Raw genomic sequence first — 16777 nt, forward strand, 5'->3', positions numbered from 1 at the left:
TTTATTTCTTTCAGATGTTCTCAAAAGTCCATATAAGATTTATTGAGAATTAATGGTTTTAGTTATTTACATTTTACAAAAAAAAAAAAAACATTTTTTCCGCCTGATGTCTCCATCATGGAGAAAAGTGGTTGATTTACTTGGACTCGATTTCTAATGTTAATTTTTCTTTACTTGCAATGACAAGTATAAAGAGAGCACATGTGATCAAATTGACTGATCCTGTGTAGATTGACAAGAGTAACTGCACAAGAAATTATGTTTACATGATGGTTTATCATATAAGAAAGAGAATTCAGTGTTTTTCAAGAGAATAGACCTCAGCTGTGGTGTTATATTAAAACACATTGTGCATCCGAATCACTTTAGAGACATAGACATCAATAATCAGCCTATCTCAACAGTGGTTAGAGATTTTTTTATTTTTTTTGCTGCAGTGCATGTTAAGACTATCATACGACATTCATCCATAGTTCATGCACTGTAGGGAAAAAAAAAAAAAAACACAAAAAACTCACCATAGTTGAGAAGCATACTCGGATTCTTAATGTCTGTGTGTTTTCAGTGTTTCAGATGTTCAATGTGTTTTATGATCTGATAAAAGTATTGGTGAGCTCCATTTTCTTAATAAAGTGCTTCTTTTGAGATACAACATTAATTAATTTTAATAGGTCATAACTAATTTTACTGATTTGACCAGTGACTAAACCACCACAGAGTCAATTATCCAGAGCACAATAGTTCTCTTTGTACACTATTTGGCAAACAAAGAGAAACAAATATTCGAAATAGAGTCAGAGTCCAAGTAAAACAGCTACTGTTCTCCTCAATTGTGACAGCTTAATCACAAAAAGTGTTTTTTTTTTTTTTTTTTTTTATAGAAAGAGAGAGAGACAGAAAGAACAAACAAGCAGCAAAACTGTGCGGTTCATAACATAATGTTGTTGTAAAAAAAAAAGTTAATTCTTAATATTTTCACTATATGTAATTTTGTAGAGTATGGCAGAAATAAGGCCAAACAGGTTGTTAATAAGTAAAGCTGCTGTTTGTGGAGTTACTTAATAATCCTTTGCTTTGATTTTGAGAGATTTGTTGTGTTTTATTTAGTTTATTTTATATACTGCTGTGACTGAAGGTAGATGTAGTTTTGTGTTTCTCTTCTCTGTTTCTGCTTATTAACAGCAGGTGTAAATGTTCTCTGAACTGAGTAAATTTTACTCTGAAGATTTTACTTTGTACATGCTCACCTTCAACCATAATTAATCAATGCAAATCACCTCTGAACTGCCATACAAATTAAAATCAACCATACATTTATGTTTCTTATTAGGGCTGCCACAATTTGTTGGTATATTCAAGCATGCCGATGATGATAATTAGTCAACAGAAATTTTTTTATCAACTTATCATTATATATTATAGTAATTTCATATTTCAATTTTTGGCATCAAAGTGGTGAGGTGAGTAGCACAAACGCCTCACAGCAAGAAGGTCACTGGTTTGAGCCTTGTCTGGGTTAGTTGGCATTTCTGTGTGGAGTTTGCATGGTCTCCCCATGTTCGCATGGGTTTCCTCCAGGTGCTTCGGTTCCCCCCACAGTCCAAAGACATGCTATACAGGTGAATTGGGTAGGCTAAATTGTCTGTAGTGTATGAGTGTGAATGAGTGTTTCCCAATGATGGGTTGCAGTTGGAAGGGTATCTGCTACATAAAACATATGCTGAATAAGTTGGCGGTTCATTCTGCTGTGGCGATCCCAAATTAATAAAGGGACTAAGCTGAAGGAAAACAAATGAATGATTTTAAATGTAATTTTTACTAAAATAACCACCAAAGGCTAACAGGCCACTAAATAACAAACCTTCATTTAAAAAAATTTAATCTGTTTAGTAACAAAATATTTAACATAAAGAAACAATTTGTTTTTCATGTGTTGTACAATTGTGTTCAACAGCCAATGTAAGAAAAGTCATGTGTATTTATATTTTAGTGCAGTTCACATTAATTAAGTTAAACTTTCCTTGCAAAACAACGTCAAACCTCTTGCTTTTGCTGAATATAAGATCAATCTTCCAAACTTTGATGGCCATCAGTTGTCCAAGAATATAAGGATAAATACCAAGACATCATAAAAGAGAAAACTGACTAGAGACAGCTGATTTCCCTCAGCAAAACAAAGTGGGTGTGTATTGAGAAAGGTAATTACAGTTTTTAATTCTGAAATATAGTTCCCCATTGGAGGAGAACTTCAATGCCATGTGGAAAACTTCCATTATGGGGATTTTGTCAGAATCCAATAATCTAAAAGAGTATAAAAAGGGCCAATGAAATGCCAATGATCTGCGTGAACAGCTGTCGTCAATGACAATCAATTTGGCATAAAAGGCATCTTTTTCTAGTTGAAGAGACTTTCATGCTTAACACCTAAGGGACAATTGTTGTGGTGAAGGAACAGAGCTTTTCTGTCCCCGCCCCCCAGAGCTTTTCTGTTCCCATCATATTGCTATGTGTAAACTTCCACTATGGGAAAATCTATGGAAAAGGCCACAACAAAAGAATCTTACCATGTCTCAGGTGAGGGGCAGGCTACAAAGTAGTAAGACTCATCCACTGAGTCAGGTGATGGGGGGCCTCGGAAGAACTTTACAGGGTTCGCCAGGGGGGGAGCTTGACTGACAAAGCAAGAAAAAGCACACATATCTCTGTCTTAAAGAGAAAGGCGCAGCAAGCAATTTACAACACCTAGCTGAATTTCCTCAAACAACAGGGTTTCCCAAAATCCTTACGGAAACCGGCTCACAGATTGTAAAATCTTACAAATGTATTAGGTGTTGCCTAGCCAGCAGCACTACAGGTGTCTCTTAAATAGGCGCTACATGCTAGGCTTGGGCGGTATCCAAATTTTTATACCGTCAAATCTCCTCCCTATTTTACCCCGGCATCCGGTATTACCGTGCATAATTTAAAAAATGACGCAAGGCTCAGACAGCATCATTAAACTGTTGGCTTGTGCCGAAACCATTCAGGAACTGAATACCGTATATGCAACCTTCGCGGTCACCTGTTTCTCTTGTTCGTATTAGAGATCTGCGTAGGACGCTCTTTCTCTCTCTCACACACACACACAGAGAGTGAGAAAGAGAGAGACGCACAGCACCACGCTCTCTGTGTGTGTGTGTGTGTGTTTCTGAATAAAGCGCGGGAGCAGTCGATAACTTGAAAGGGAGTGGTCGCCTGGCAATATCGCTCCCGAGCACGCGCGCATTCGCGTGAATGCTGTGTGTGTGTCTCTCTCTCTCTCTCTCATTCAAACACACACATAGAGAAAGAGAGCACCAAGCGACACACAGCATGCTGTCTTATTTACACACACACACACACATAGACACACACACTGCAGGTCACTTGGTGCACGACTCGCCCTCTTTCCTCACCTCTCTCTCTCCTCCACAGTGTCCCGGGATGACAATCGCGCATACGCTTTTGTAAGCATTAAATAAATAATATTTATTATTTAATACTTGTTTCCTATTTAAGTGCATTGTTTTTATGACGGTACAACGGTATTGAAACTGACATAGTTGCTATTTTTAGATCCCGCGGTATACCATATTACCGCCCAATCCTACTACATGCTAATGCCCAAGAGGATGCGACACTCCGAGTAGAGTGCGCAGTCACCCCTGGGGGACACAGCTCGCCCTGGCTCTGGTAAACAAGGGAGATGGCATCCTCAATCCAGTGGGCCAACCTCTGTTTAGATATGGCACTTCCCTTCTGCCAACCTCCATAACAGACAAAAAACTGCTCAGAGGATCTAAAGCTCTGAGTCCGGTCCACATAAATTTGCAAAGCGTGAACAGGACACAGCTTAAATGGTGTGATGGAAACTTGGGCACATACCCAGGCCGGGCTCTTAGGAAACATGAAAATAGGCCGGCCTGAATTCCAGGCACGAGCCACTGATCGAAATTGCCTCCAGTTCCCCGACCTTCTTAATCAATGCCAACACAAACAGCAAAGCTGTCTTCAGGGACAGAAATCTCAAGGATAATTAGTCGAGTGGTTCAAAAGGATCTACTCGTAGGCTCGTAAGCACTACTTTGAGATCCCAAGAGGGCATGAGAGTGGGGCAGGGTGGAAATAGCGGAAATGGCAGCCACACAAACCTTCAGTGTGGAGGGCAAGAGTCTCCACTCCAGCCTATCCTGAAGAAAAGAAAGCACAACACTAATCTGGAGCCCTCGGTCAGGGAAAAAAAACACAGACAATGGGCAAACAAGTCGACCAGGGCTTCCCCAAAGCGTGCCCATATCAGCTGGACAGGCTCTGGGTGGAGTCTCCATTTTCTTGGGTCTAGAAGCTGCCGAAAGGGGGCATCGGCCGGACGGTTGAGTCCAGAGGAGCTGACAGTGGGCGGGCTAAGACATGCAGCGGGAGTGTATACCCCCATGCAGCTGATATACACTACAGTTGCCATGCTGTCCATCCTGATCAGCATGTGTTGCCCCCTCAGCGTCAGTAAAAAGTGGCACAGAATGAGAAACACTGCCAACAGCTCCAGGCAATTGATATACCAATGCAGCTCAGTTCACTTCCACAGGTCCGCAGCAGCATGCCCGCAACACATGGCCCCCAGCTCGTTCTGGAAGCATCTTTTGAGACGACGACATGCCTGGACACCTGTCCTAGGGGTACTCTGGCTCGTAGGAACAAAGGGTCCCTTCAAGGGCTGAGAGCGCAGCGACACAGTGCAGTGACAGTCACTCAGTGTGTGCCCGAATGCCATGGTCTAGGGAGTTAGATTGTGAAGCCAGTGCTGAAGTGGTCTCTTATGGAGTAATCTGAGCGGCATGGTCACAGTTGCCGATGCTATATGCCACAGGAGCCTCGGAAATTATTTTAGGGAGACCACCTTTTTTCTGTTGAACTCCCATAGACAGTTTAGCCTCAGCCCGGTGCTCTCTCGTGAGAGGTGCGCCTTTATGGTGACCGAGTCCAGCTCCAACCAGAGAGAAGAGATGCTCTGCATGGGAGCAAGCTTGCTCTTCTCTCATTTTACCTGTGAAACCCCAACAGGTTGAGAATCCCCATAGTGGAAGTTTTCCACATAGCATTTCCGTTACAGTTGCAGTTGGAAGGGCATTTGCTGTGAAAACATGTGCTGGATAAGTTGGCGGTTCATTGCTCTGTGGCGACCCCTAATGAATAAAAAGACTAAGCCAAAAAGAAAATTAATGAATATTCAAAAATATTGCAGCCTTTGCTTCCATTTTAAGACACTTTTTTTTTTTTTTTTTTTTTTTACAAATGATACATATGTTATGTAATATCCAATGTTGCACATTATGGAAAGTAAATTTAGATTTGCCATTCTGCACACTTCAGAAAACAGAGATGAGGTAGTTTTGAATGTCAGTAATAAACTAATAAGAGAGAGACTTTCTCTTTTATCACTCTTACTTTCCTTTTACTTATTCCTTTTATTTGTCAGGGGTCATCTTATTAATTATTTAAAGAAGAAAACATTAAATTCATAGACGTTTTGTTACTTTAATTTTGCAAGCAAGAAATGATGATTATTTTCCCCTTTTAATAAGAAATATTCATTTATTTTGTTTGCAAAAAAAAGTTATTTTCTTTTTTTAAGTAAACTTACCTTTTAAACTAAAACTAAAATGTAACTTTTTACTCTTATTTACAAATAAAGTGTGATGGCGTTTTATGTGAGTTCTGTCATTTGTATGGTTTTTGTATTGGTTTTTTTTTTCTAATGCTTTATATCCCAAAATGAAATGAAAACAGATAGATGGAGGCAAATTCTTAAATTATTGATTTTTAATATAAAAGTAATAACACATTAGTAAAATAATAATTTAGATTTGTCAAAAAATCAATAAAATAGTCTATATAATAATTGTCATTAGTGCCCGCTCTATTTTTATACACTCAAGCATGTCAACATTGCAAAATTATGGTTTTGTGGACACTGCAGTGGCATTAAAACTAAAATTTGGTAACCCTACTACACTGCAAATTTTAGATCGTAGATTTAACTACCTTGGAGTTAAAATTAACACTCCCTCAGAGTTTATATGGGAACTTATAGTGTATAAGTGTTAAAAATAACACTTTTGAAAGTGTTAACATTATCAACACCAAGAGCGTGTTAATTAGCAAACTCTTATTGTGTAAAATAGCTGTTAAATTTCTGAAAAAATACCAGCAGCTGTGGTTGCCAGAATCTTTCTGCGAAAAATATGAAAGTTTTATATAACTGTATAAATGTAGGAAAAATAACCATATTTCATGAACTGATACAATGTTCAATTTACAAAACCATAACTTAGTGCACAAAAATGTAGTCATTAGATGCAATAATGTGTTCATGTGTGACTGCAACTAGCAAACAGATTTTGACTGCATTAGTAACTACACAGATACCTTTGTTCAAAAGGAGCCGCAGCATAACATCAAATACTCTTAGTTCATCTTGGGCTTGAACACAGATGCTACTATCCTCCACAATAGTGACACAAAAAAACGTTTTGCTGGTTTTTTTTTTTTTTTTTTGATTTTACAAAAAAAAATACCAGCAGCTATGGTTGCCAGTAATCTGCTGTTTTTAACATTCATAAATTCAGTTTAAAGAATATTTCTGTTAAAACAGTCTCTATTTTTTTTATCAAATAGTCATCTCGTTGATGGGTGCATGCGGAAAGAACGGGAAACTCACCATGGTTGACTAAACACAATCAGTTTACCCTGAGTGAACTACTTCTAAAGCCATCAGCAGCTTGCTATACCATTCAGACCACATGACTTGAAAAACTTTATGTACGCCAGATTTCACTCTTATGTTATGATTTGCTATCTATGAAATTAAAGTGAGAATGTGCGCTGGTCCATGCCAACTTCATGGCTGGTGTACGTTTATTTCTTGTATGTGTTTGTTTTATTTTCGTTGGCGACTCCTAGAAGCAGTTGTGTTAAATTGCACAGTACAAAGTATCTTTAAGCCATGCAACGGCAGCTGTATGGGATGGGATCATCGGCATGTCTGGCAGGTATATAAGGCTTTCTCAATTCATCTGAAGCCACCTGAAGACGAATTTGCATACGTGAATCAGAAAAATTTCCATTTAATAAATGTGCAAATAATTTGTGATGCTCAAACACGCTTAACAAATATCATAGCAAGGTGGCCTTGGTCAACCCATGATTCATTCATTCTCACAAACAACATGGTTGGGATGAGGCTCCAAGGTGGCAGGCACTTGGTCAGTTGTAGAGTTGGTGATTGGGCAGCTGAAATGCCAGTGGCTCTGCCTTGATAAGAGCAAAGGGGTGCTGCTATACCGCCATAACAAACTGTTCCTCTACATCTGTGTCTCCCACAGACAGGCCCAGATAAGGAATTCAGAGGCTCCTGGGCACAATGTCTTGTAGCCCCCTACCTGGAAGCACCCCTCTAGTTAAATTTAAAAAAAATAAGATTAATATAATATTTTTAAAATAAATTTAATCTATAATGTATTGCCCACATTTTTTAAAATCATATACAGTGCATATATTTCTAATCTACAAAGATTTGACTTATTATTAAAGCATTTCAAGAGTTCACACTTAGATATTGCTTGACATCTGTTAGCAGGTTTGGCATGCTGTCCTGGGAGAGAACCCTGAGCTCGGATATAGTTGAGCCCAGGGCTCCCACCAGGTCCATAGAGCATGTGAGGGGAGTACGAGATCAGGTGGTTCTCGAGAGCTCCCCTTTTTAAAGGAGGAAAGGAGGAGAGAGGGGTGGATGGGGGGTTTCTTCGGAAAACGAAGATAAGGGAGTAATATCTAGCTAGGCTACTTATAGTGAGTTAGGATAGATCTGATTGGCTAACTAATGAGTGTAGATAGGTGGCCAGCTGCAGTCAATTATATCACGTGCTCCTCTCGAAATTAGTTTAAAAACTTCACTTAAAGCACACTTTGAAAAAAAAAATACTAATACAACTAGTGAAAACTAATGGATTTTAGTATACTTGTTCAAGTTCACAGTAACAATACTAAAATTTATATTTAGGTGTATTTTAATGTATAACTTCTACAAACTTAATGCATATGATTTGGATATAACACCTCTCTAATCCAGTTTAGTTCTATGAATTTGGGTCTTCCATAATACACACACTTATTAATGATTCCTACTTGTCTTCCTCGTGATGAAGAGTAGGCAAAATCTAATATGTAATGGAGGAAAAAGAAGAATGAGTTCATCAAATGCTGGATTCGAACCGGGTTCATGATCGATCGTGTCAAAACATGTTGCCATGCGCTTTACAAGTTGCACCACTCACACTGCTATTTGCCACTCTCTTTAGTTATGTAGTCTCTGTCAATCAAACTGTGATGGACAGAACTCACACAACTAGCTCATTCCAACGAGGTGTGCTATTTGCACTTAGCCTAAATAGACACTACAAAGTTTTACACCTTTACATCGGTTTGTTTTTAAATTCACTCAGTGCGATGTTCAGACCCCACTGCGTTAACTGTGTCAGCTAAACTCTCCCACTCTATTTTTTTTTGTCATTAATTACGCAGGACAAACTTGCAAATAACACCGTTTTTCTCCAGTCTACCTCAGATAAGAACACCTCCAATTCACATTCTGTGAAAATTCTCTTTTTGCTTGCTTTTGCCATTGCTTTTTCATTTGGTTTTGCCAAAGTAGAGTCATTAGCATATTCATTCGAGGGGGTAAGTAGGGAGGGGTTTTGCGCTCGTGTATATGTGCTCAATTTCAAGTTCATTCGGATGTACAAAGTGAATATGCGTGGGATTCCCCATACGCAGTGTTTCATACATCTGAATTTTTTACTGTGTACGCACATTTACAGCTTTGTGCGTACGCAGTGTTTTAGTATGAATTCAATGCAAGTCTTTGTGCATGAGGCCCCAGAAATGTCCAGGCCCTAAACCACAGCTAATAAAATGTTGAGGGCGGAGCCGTCAGAAAGAGCTGAACATTATTGGCTGCTTGTGTGATTATGACATCACTGACAGAGTATTTTAAAGCCATTTGAAAGGGTTAAGCTTATCTGGTCAGCAAACCGACCACTTATATATCTGCACAGTTTATGGAATAGATGTGGCTTTAATTTCTTCTCGTGTTCGTGCATTCTGGCCAATCACAGACATTTCTGTCTCAAGAACACAGCGGCCATTAAGCCCATAGCTGTTTCTTAATATGCGTTCTTCAGCGGTCTTGCGTCCTCGTGTAATGTCATCATCAGCTGCCTAAGTTCAGTTCCAATACTCAAGACTGCAAGCACGAAGGATGCGTGAAACTTCCCAGATGAGATCTTGAAATCGAAACGCACTGATGCAGACTTGAGTACCGAACTTACTCTGGAAGTCCCAGAAGTCATTGCGACTGGAGGTGGGAAGCGCAACATTTTATTTAGATTTATTATGACAGTTCAAAGATATAACTTATTTACCTCAGGAGTTTCTCTAAATGAAACGGTGAAAGTAAACATCACTATGAACATTTTAATAGAGGCATAAACACATTAAGGGTGTTTGTTTGCTGAAATTCGTATTAAAATTGGTTGTATTTATATTGTGCAGAGTATATTTATAATGTTTTTATACAAAGTATATATTTTGAAAAGGGGAAAAACAATAAATTGTTGTATGAGTGCTGTAATGTTTAAATAATTTACCATTCAAAACGCATAAAGGTCATGTGACCATCAGGAAGAACACTGTATCCCATTTCTCAAAGAACGCATTCTCTGCCCTCGCGATCTCCTGAGTTCGTTCTTCTGAGGACACCAGGCAAGACCGGTCTCCACAAGAACGCAAGTCCATTCTATGTGTTCTTGGAATTGAGAAACAGCCCATGACTTGCTCTCTGATTGGCTGCAGTTGGTCATTACATCTGACCCTGGGTTGGCTGACTGGTCAGGAAAATTTAGCATACTATATTGGATTTTCATCTGTGAGGTGTCAACAATGAGGCCCAAATCCCCAAAATGCAGGCTGACCAAGAAGGCATACAGCAGAAAAATAATGGGCCAAGCACCTGAATCAGTATTGGGAGACTTTCAGGAAATCTCTAGGGTTCACCAGCAGAGAATTTTGTAGCAGAGCAATATAGTGCACAGGGCTATGGGTAAGGAATACTTAATAATCAAGGGGAAATCATCTCCACCTAAAGACTGTATGTTATGGGGATGATTTTCTTTTAGGTCTCAAACCTCACAAATCTTTAATGGTGAAATATGAAGTCGTATTAACACTGTCGTGCAAAATGGAAAAAAATTAAATAAAAAAAAATAATAATACCCCAAAAACAATATCCAGCAAAACACAAAATAAATATTTATAAGATAAGTAGCACTTGGCTAACACTTCTTTGTACTAATAAAGAAATAATATTACTCTATTTAATGCTCCACCCTCCACAACCTTGATCCTTCACCCCACACCATACTGCGCTCAACCTGCCCTTTTTATAGCAGGTTAACTGGTATGGAATGGCTCGTACCATCACAACAGGTAAGTATATTCATAAACATTTTTTTTGTATACAAAAAAGTGCGGCCCGAGAGTTAGATATGAATGACATGTTACAGTGTTGTGTGCAGAGCTGAACACTTCAAAAAAAGTAAAAAAAAAAAAAAGTCAAATATTTGTGTTTTGCTTTTCGGTATTTATTTTAATTGATTCAGCATTAACTTGTGCTCGGTGAATACCGGTGTGTGTGTGTGTGTGTGTGTGTGTGTGAGAGAGAGAGAATGTGTATCAAAGGCTTATTGTGTGTGTGCGCATGCATGACTTTTAACCAATCATCTTTTTTATGTTTATAATCACTCTGATTGGTTGTTGGTTATTGTTTAGCATGCAGTGAGCAGCGAAAATAAATAATGACATAGTGGCCTACCTTACAGTTTTTTACAATTGCTATGACACTTTTTTCAATACATTTAACAAGTTTCCTAAACTCTTAACACGGGTAGCACAACATCCGTCTTCGTGGGCTATACAATTAACACATTTCTTGTTGCTTTGACACAAAATGCATCCAGTTAACACCAATTTAAAATGCTTGAACTTCTTTTACACACAAACTCAAATAAAACCAAAACTATGTTATTTTACAGTCCAATTTACCAATGCTTTCACACAGTATGTCAGAACAGATAACACTATGTTCTAAACAGAACCTATATAGGCTAAAGCCAAAATGAACAGCTGTTCATACTGTCTATTGAAACACAAATATATATACATACAGAGTTCTGTAATGTGCTCATTGTTCCTTTCAAAAACCTCACGAGTTCTCTTTTTGAACAAACATACAGTATGATCATGTGATTTGAAAAACTAAAACACATGAGTGTGGTTTCTAGATGGGAATCAACTGTCATATATATATATATATATATATATATATATATATATATATATATATATATATATATATATATATATATATATATATATACATACACGCACACACACATATATATATATATATATATATATATATATATATATATATATATATATATATATATATATATATATATATATATGACAGCTCCCATCTCCCATATGAACATGATTCCCATCTAGAAAGCAGACTCATGTGTTGACAATTTTGATCATACAATGTATGATCACACTGTATTCTAAAAAAGAACTCTTGAGGTTTTTGAAAGGAACAGTGAGCACATTACAGAACTCTGTCACCAATACGTCCAGGTAAGGTTATGCAATACAGTGATTACTTTACTATGCACAGTGTGTTTTGCAGTAAACTACTCTATAAACCTGGCGTTCATTAGTACATACATTAGTTATACACTACAATAAAGCATTTACACTGTGTCTAATTACTTTTAGAGAATCATGAAGTTGGAGGTCAATCAAGTCCCACATGAAATTATCTGTTGACGAGACTGGCTTCAACTAAGCGAAAAGGCGTCGCCGTAGGAGAAACATAATAGGCCAAAGGGCCATCGTTACCATGCCGGGCCAGAGAAGAAGTCGGGCAAATGCAGAAGACCAGGCAGAATAAAAAAAATATTTAGTTTTTTATTATAATTGCGATGCTTTGTCTGTTTGTATATCTAGCAGTGATGTCCTTTTGCAAATTACAGTTTTTTACAATGGCTATGACACTTTTTTCAATACATTTAACAAGTTTGCTAAACTCTTAACGCAGCAACACACCTAAAATACACAATTGGCAAAACAGTTAATTTTATGCTCAAAATCACACATTGTAAACTAAACCTCTAAACTACTTTTCAAAATACAATAATAAACGAACACACTACACCATGTCTAACAAAACACTGCAATCATGTTTCAAAATGAAATTATTGTTCAAAACACAAACACATGTTCTCTTCCAACATAAACATTCAGTCAATCAGAAAACACTGACAATAAAAACACTATCATCAGCTGACATTACAGAAACTCCATTAGTTTATGTGTCAGCTCTGCCCTTATATTTGAAGTCTCGTTACAGTTTTGTTTCGTTGGGTTAAGTAAATGCATGCATTTTCTTTCGTTTACGGCAAAAATTCTATACAAAACAAAGAAAAAATTGCTTTATAAAATTTACAGTTTATGTAAAAAAAAATACAGACACAGAATTTCTGCAGTACAGACTTTTTTTTGCAGAAGGACATCACTGCAAACAGGAAAAGCACCACAATTATAATAAAATAACAAAGTAATCTTCTATACTGCCCGGTCTTTTACCACATGTTCTCATCCACATTATACTTGATATCTTCTGTGGCCCGGCACGGTAACTGTGGCCCTTTGGCCTATTATGTTTTTCCTACGGCGACATCCCCAGCCTTGTCAACATTGAAAATTTCATGTGGTACTTGATTGGCCTCTAACTTCATGACTCTCTGAAAGTAATTAGACACAGTGTATGCAAATGCTGTACTGTATATGTACTGTATGTACTAATGAACACCAGGTTTAAAGAGTAGTTTACTGCAAAACACACTGTGTATAATACAGTAATGACTGTATTGCATAATCTTACATGGACGTATTGGTGACAGAGTTCTTTGATGTTCCTTCCAAAAACCTCAAGAGTCCTCTATTAGAACATATGATCATGTGATTGGAAAAACCAAAACAAGACATGAGTGTGCTTTCTAGATGGGAATCAGCTGTCATATATATATATATATATATATATATATATATATATATATATATATATATATATATATATATATATATATATATATTTTTTTTTTTTTTTTTCAGTTGCCAATGAGAAACAGCATATTGCGGTTATATAAATAAATAAAGAAATATATATATATATATATATATATATATATATATATATATATATATATATATATATATATATATATATATATATATATATATTTATTTATTTATATAACCGCAATATGCTGTTTCTCATTGGCAATTGAATAAAATACAGGGAATAAACTTGTGTTTCAATTCACAATTAGAACAGCTGTTCACTTTGACTTTATCCTATATAATTTCTGTTTAGAACATGGTGTTATCTGTTCTGACATACTGTGTTAAAGCATTTGTAAATTTGACTGTAAAATTACATTGTTTTGTTCTTGGTTGTGTTTGTGTGTAAAAGAAGTTAAAGCATTTTAAATTTGTGTTAACTGAATGCATTTTGTGTCAAAACAACAAGAAATGTGTTAATTGTATAGCCCACAAAGACGGAGCTTGTGCTAATTGTGTTAAGAGTTTAGGAATCTTGTTAAATGTATTGATAAAAGTGTCATAGCAATTGTAAAAAACTGTAAATCTGTACTGCAGCAATTCTGTGTCTGAATTTTTTTTACATAAACTGTAAATTTTATAAAGCAATTTTTTTCTTTATTTTTATTGAATTTTTGCAGTAAAAGAAAGAAAATGCCTGCATTTACTAAACCCAACAAAATGAAAATGTAGAGAGTCTTCAAATATAAGGGCAGAGCTGACACATAAACTAATGCAGTTTCTGTACTTTTAGCTGATGATAGTGTTTTTATTGTCAGTGTATTCTGATTAATTAAATGTTTCTGTTGAAAGAGAACATGTGTTTGTGTTTTGAACAATTATGTCATTTTGAAACATGTTTGCAGTGTTTTGTTAGACATGGTGTAGTGTGTTAGTTTATTGTTGTATTTTGAAAAGAAGTTTAGAGGTTTAGTTTTTAATGTGTGATTTTGAGCATGAAATTAACTGTTTTGCCAATTGTGTATTTTAGGTGTGTTGCTGCGTTAAGAGTTTAGCAAACTTGTTAAACGTATTGAAAAAACTGTCATAGCCATTTTAAAAAACTGTAATATACATATTTTTATCATTTAGGATAGGACCTAAATGATAAATGACTTGGAAGTGAACTGAAATGGCACTTAGAAAGTTAATGTATCTCTCAGAGAAAAAAAAATCAAAGTGATGCCTACGCAGCGGGATAAAAGAAAAGGAAGGAACTCAATGCAGCCTAATGAAGACCTCTGCTATCACATACAACACCTGTCTATCTGCAATAAGAGTCCCCGGTAACCCGGACCAATTTTAAGGTCGCACCATTATTTGTGGGTCATTTGCATAGCGCTACTTGCATTTGCTTTGCCTCACACAATGAACATTACATATTTTTCTATGTGATGCAAAAGTAGTCAAAACTAATGATAATAACACAGTGTTGCTTTTATTTCCTGTAACAACCGCATGGCAAATAACAGTAAATCTAATTATTATTATTACTATTATTGCTACTACTACTACTATTTATTACTATTATTAATTTTTTATTTGTTTAATTTTTATCCTATTTTGAGTTAAACATTCAAATCTTCTTATATCACTTTATTTTTATTTTTAAACATAAAATATGATGAGAAAATAAACAAATTAGAAATAATAATTGATAATATAATTCATTTCTTGTGGAAAACCTGATGCGGCCCAGACATCACCCAGACTCTGCCTCCAGCAGCCCCCAGGTAAATTGAGTTTGAGACCCCTGTGTCACGCCTGTTTCACACCGCAAGCGTCAGCGGCGCGTGAGCAGAGCGTGAGCAGCGCGTATGTCGAGCAGTAGCAGCACGCAGGCGTTTGCCTTTCACACCAGCTGCGTCTGCAGCGCGCAGCTCTTCGGCAGCTGCTGCAGAGATCAACCTATCTCTGTCTACTGTCTATTCTATCTAGTTACCCCTCTATATACAAATACACTTTTTAAACTTTTCATCTGTACCAAGGCCCCTCCTATGCTGTTTCATTAACCTGCAAATGTTTATTTTACAAATTTTATAGATCAAATAGTACTGTATGCTTCTCAAGCTAACTTATATGAGAAGTGTCTACAGTCAGAATACAATCGCCTGTGATATCATGTCATTTTTTTTTTGATTAAAAGGTTGCTGTAGACCTAGTTATAATCATATTTATACAATATAGTTATAATGATATTTATACATGATCAAACTAGTGTTAATTTCTCCGCTTTAGTGATGTCCAGCAGCAGAATTACAGCTCGTTAATTCATGCTCGTGCAGATGATGAGACGGACAAAAGTAATTAATGCATGCCATTCTTTTACTTATTTTCATGTTGTCAGATTCACAGTGCAAACAGCTCCCGGTAGGAATAATTCGAGTGAACATAAAACAAAGCCGATTAAAACTTTCTTGCTCTGCTCAGCTGCACAGAAGACAGCGAGCTCACATAATCCAGCATGCGTGTCGCACTACACTACCCACAATACACTTCGCTATGGACTACAAATCCCGTAAATATTCCATTTCCCCTCTCCTACAACACTAGTGTGCAACTTAAGCAAAACTGATAGTAAAATAGTTTTACATTTGGTTTTGTAGTTCGGGCCTAAATAAATGTTTGTTGCCGTTTTTAATCGTTTTAAGTTCATTTGATTGACTATATATAAACCATTTGACATTATTAACGCATTTATTGGGTAAAATTGTTAGTTTTTACTGTCATTCAATGTGTTTCGGTCATTATCAATGCACTGTCACTTTAATTGAGCGTGAGCAGCGCGTCAAAAATAGACCCAGCGCCGAAACTATCGCTGCACTGCTGCTTCGGCGACGCTCACGCCTCGCTCTGACGCGCTGCTGCTGCGTGCGGTATGAAAGTTCTAATCTGTTAACATGGACGCCGAAAACACACGCGCTGCTCACGCTCTGCTCACGCGCCGCTGACGCTTGCGGTGTGAAACAGGCGTTAGGTGTTCCCCAACCCACAGCTCTACAAAAGTCTGTTATAGAGGCACTATATGCGTATGCCCAGGAGGAGGCAATACTCCCAGTAGAGTGTACTCTCACCCCAGGGGACATGAATCAACCAGTGACTGGTAAATCAGGGAAATGGCATCCACTATTCAATGGGCCACCTTTTTCTTTCAAATGCCACCTCCTTTCTGCTAATTTCCCAAACAAAGAGCTGCTCAGGTTTTCCTATGTTATGTGTGCAATCAACATACATGCAGTGTGTAAACTGGCTGATAAGCACTCGATGTGTGCTGCTGCACTATGAACATCTTGGAATCTGGTTGTGAACCCAGTGCTTTAGCGGTCTCATATAATGCAATCCAAGTAACATGACTGTAGATTCTATATGCCTCAGAAGCCTCTGTAAAGGGATCTATTTTGTCTTGCTGAGATGGTTCATGCAGGTAAGCACTGACTAGGGAATTTAGGTTGTAAGTTGTGCCATCATGGTAGTGGAGTCA

The 16777-nt window shown here is 37.2% G+C and overlaps 1 protein-coding gene and 1 long non-coding RNA gene across 4 annotated transcripts in view; both read right to left on the reverse strand.

Moving 5' to 3' along the window:
- Nucleotides 1-16777, reverse strand: part of LOC147844817 (uncharacterized) — a 532816-nt gene that overhangs the window by 392530 nt on the left and 123509 nt on the right. The gene's annotated exons all lie outside the window — the stretch shown is intronic.
- LOC137491186 (uncharacterized) overlaps nucleotides 1-16777 on the reverse strand; it is a 92536-nt gene that overhangs the window by 4476 nt on the left and 71283 nt on the right. The gene's annotated exons all lie outside the window — the stretch shown is intronic.

The sequence above is a fragment of the Danio rerio genome, chromosome 4 (assembly GCF_052040795.2).
Source record: "Danio rerio strain M-AB ecotype USA chromosome 4, GRCz13ab, whole genome shotgun sequence".
NCBI lineage: Eukaryota > Metazoa > Chordata > Actinopteri > Cypriniformes > Danionidae > Danio > Danio rerio.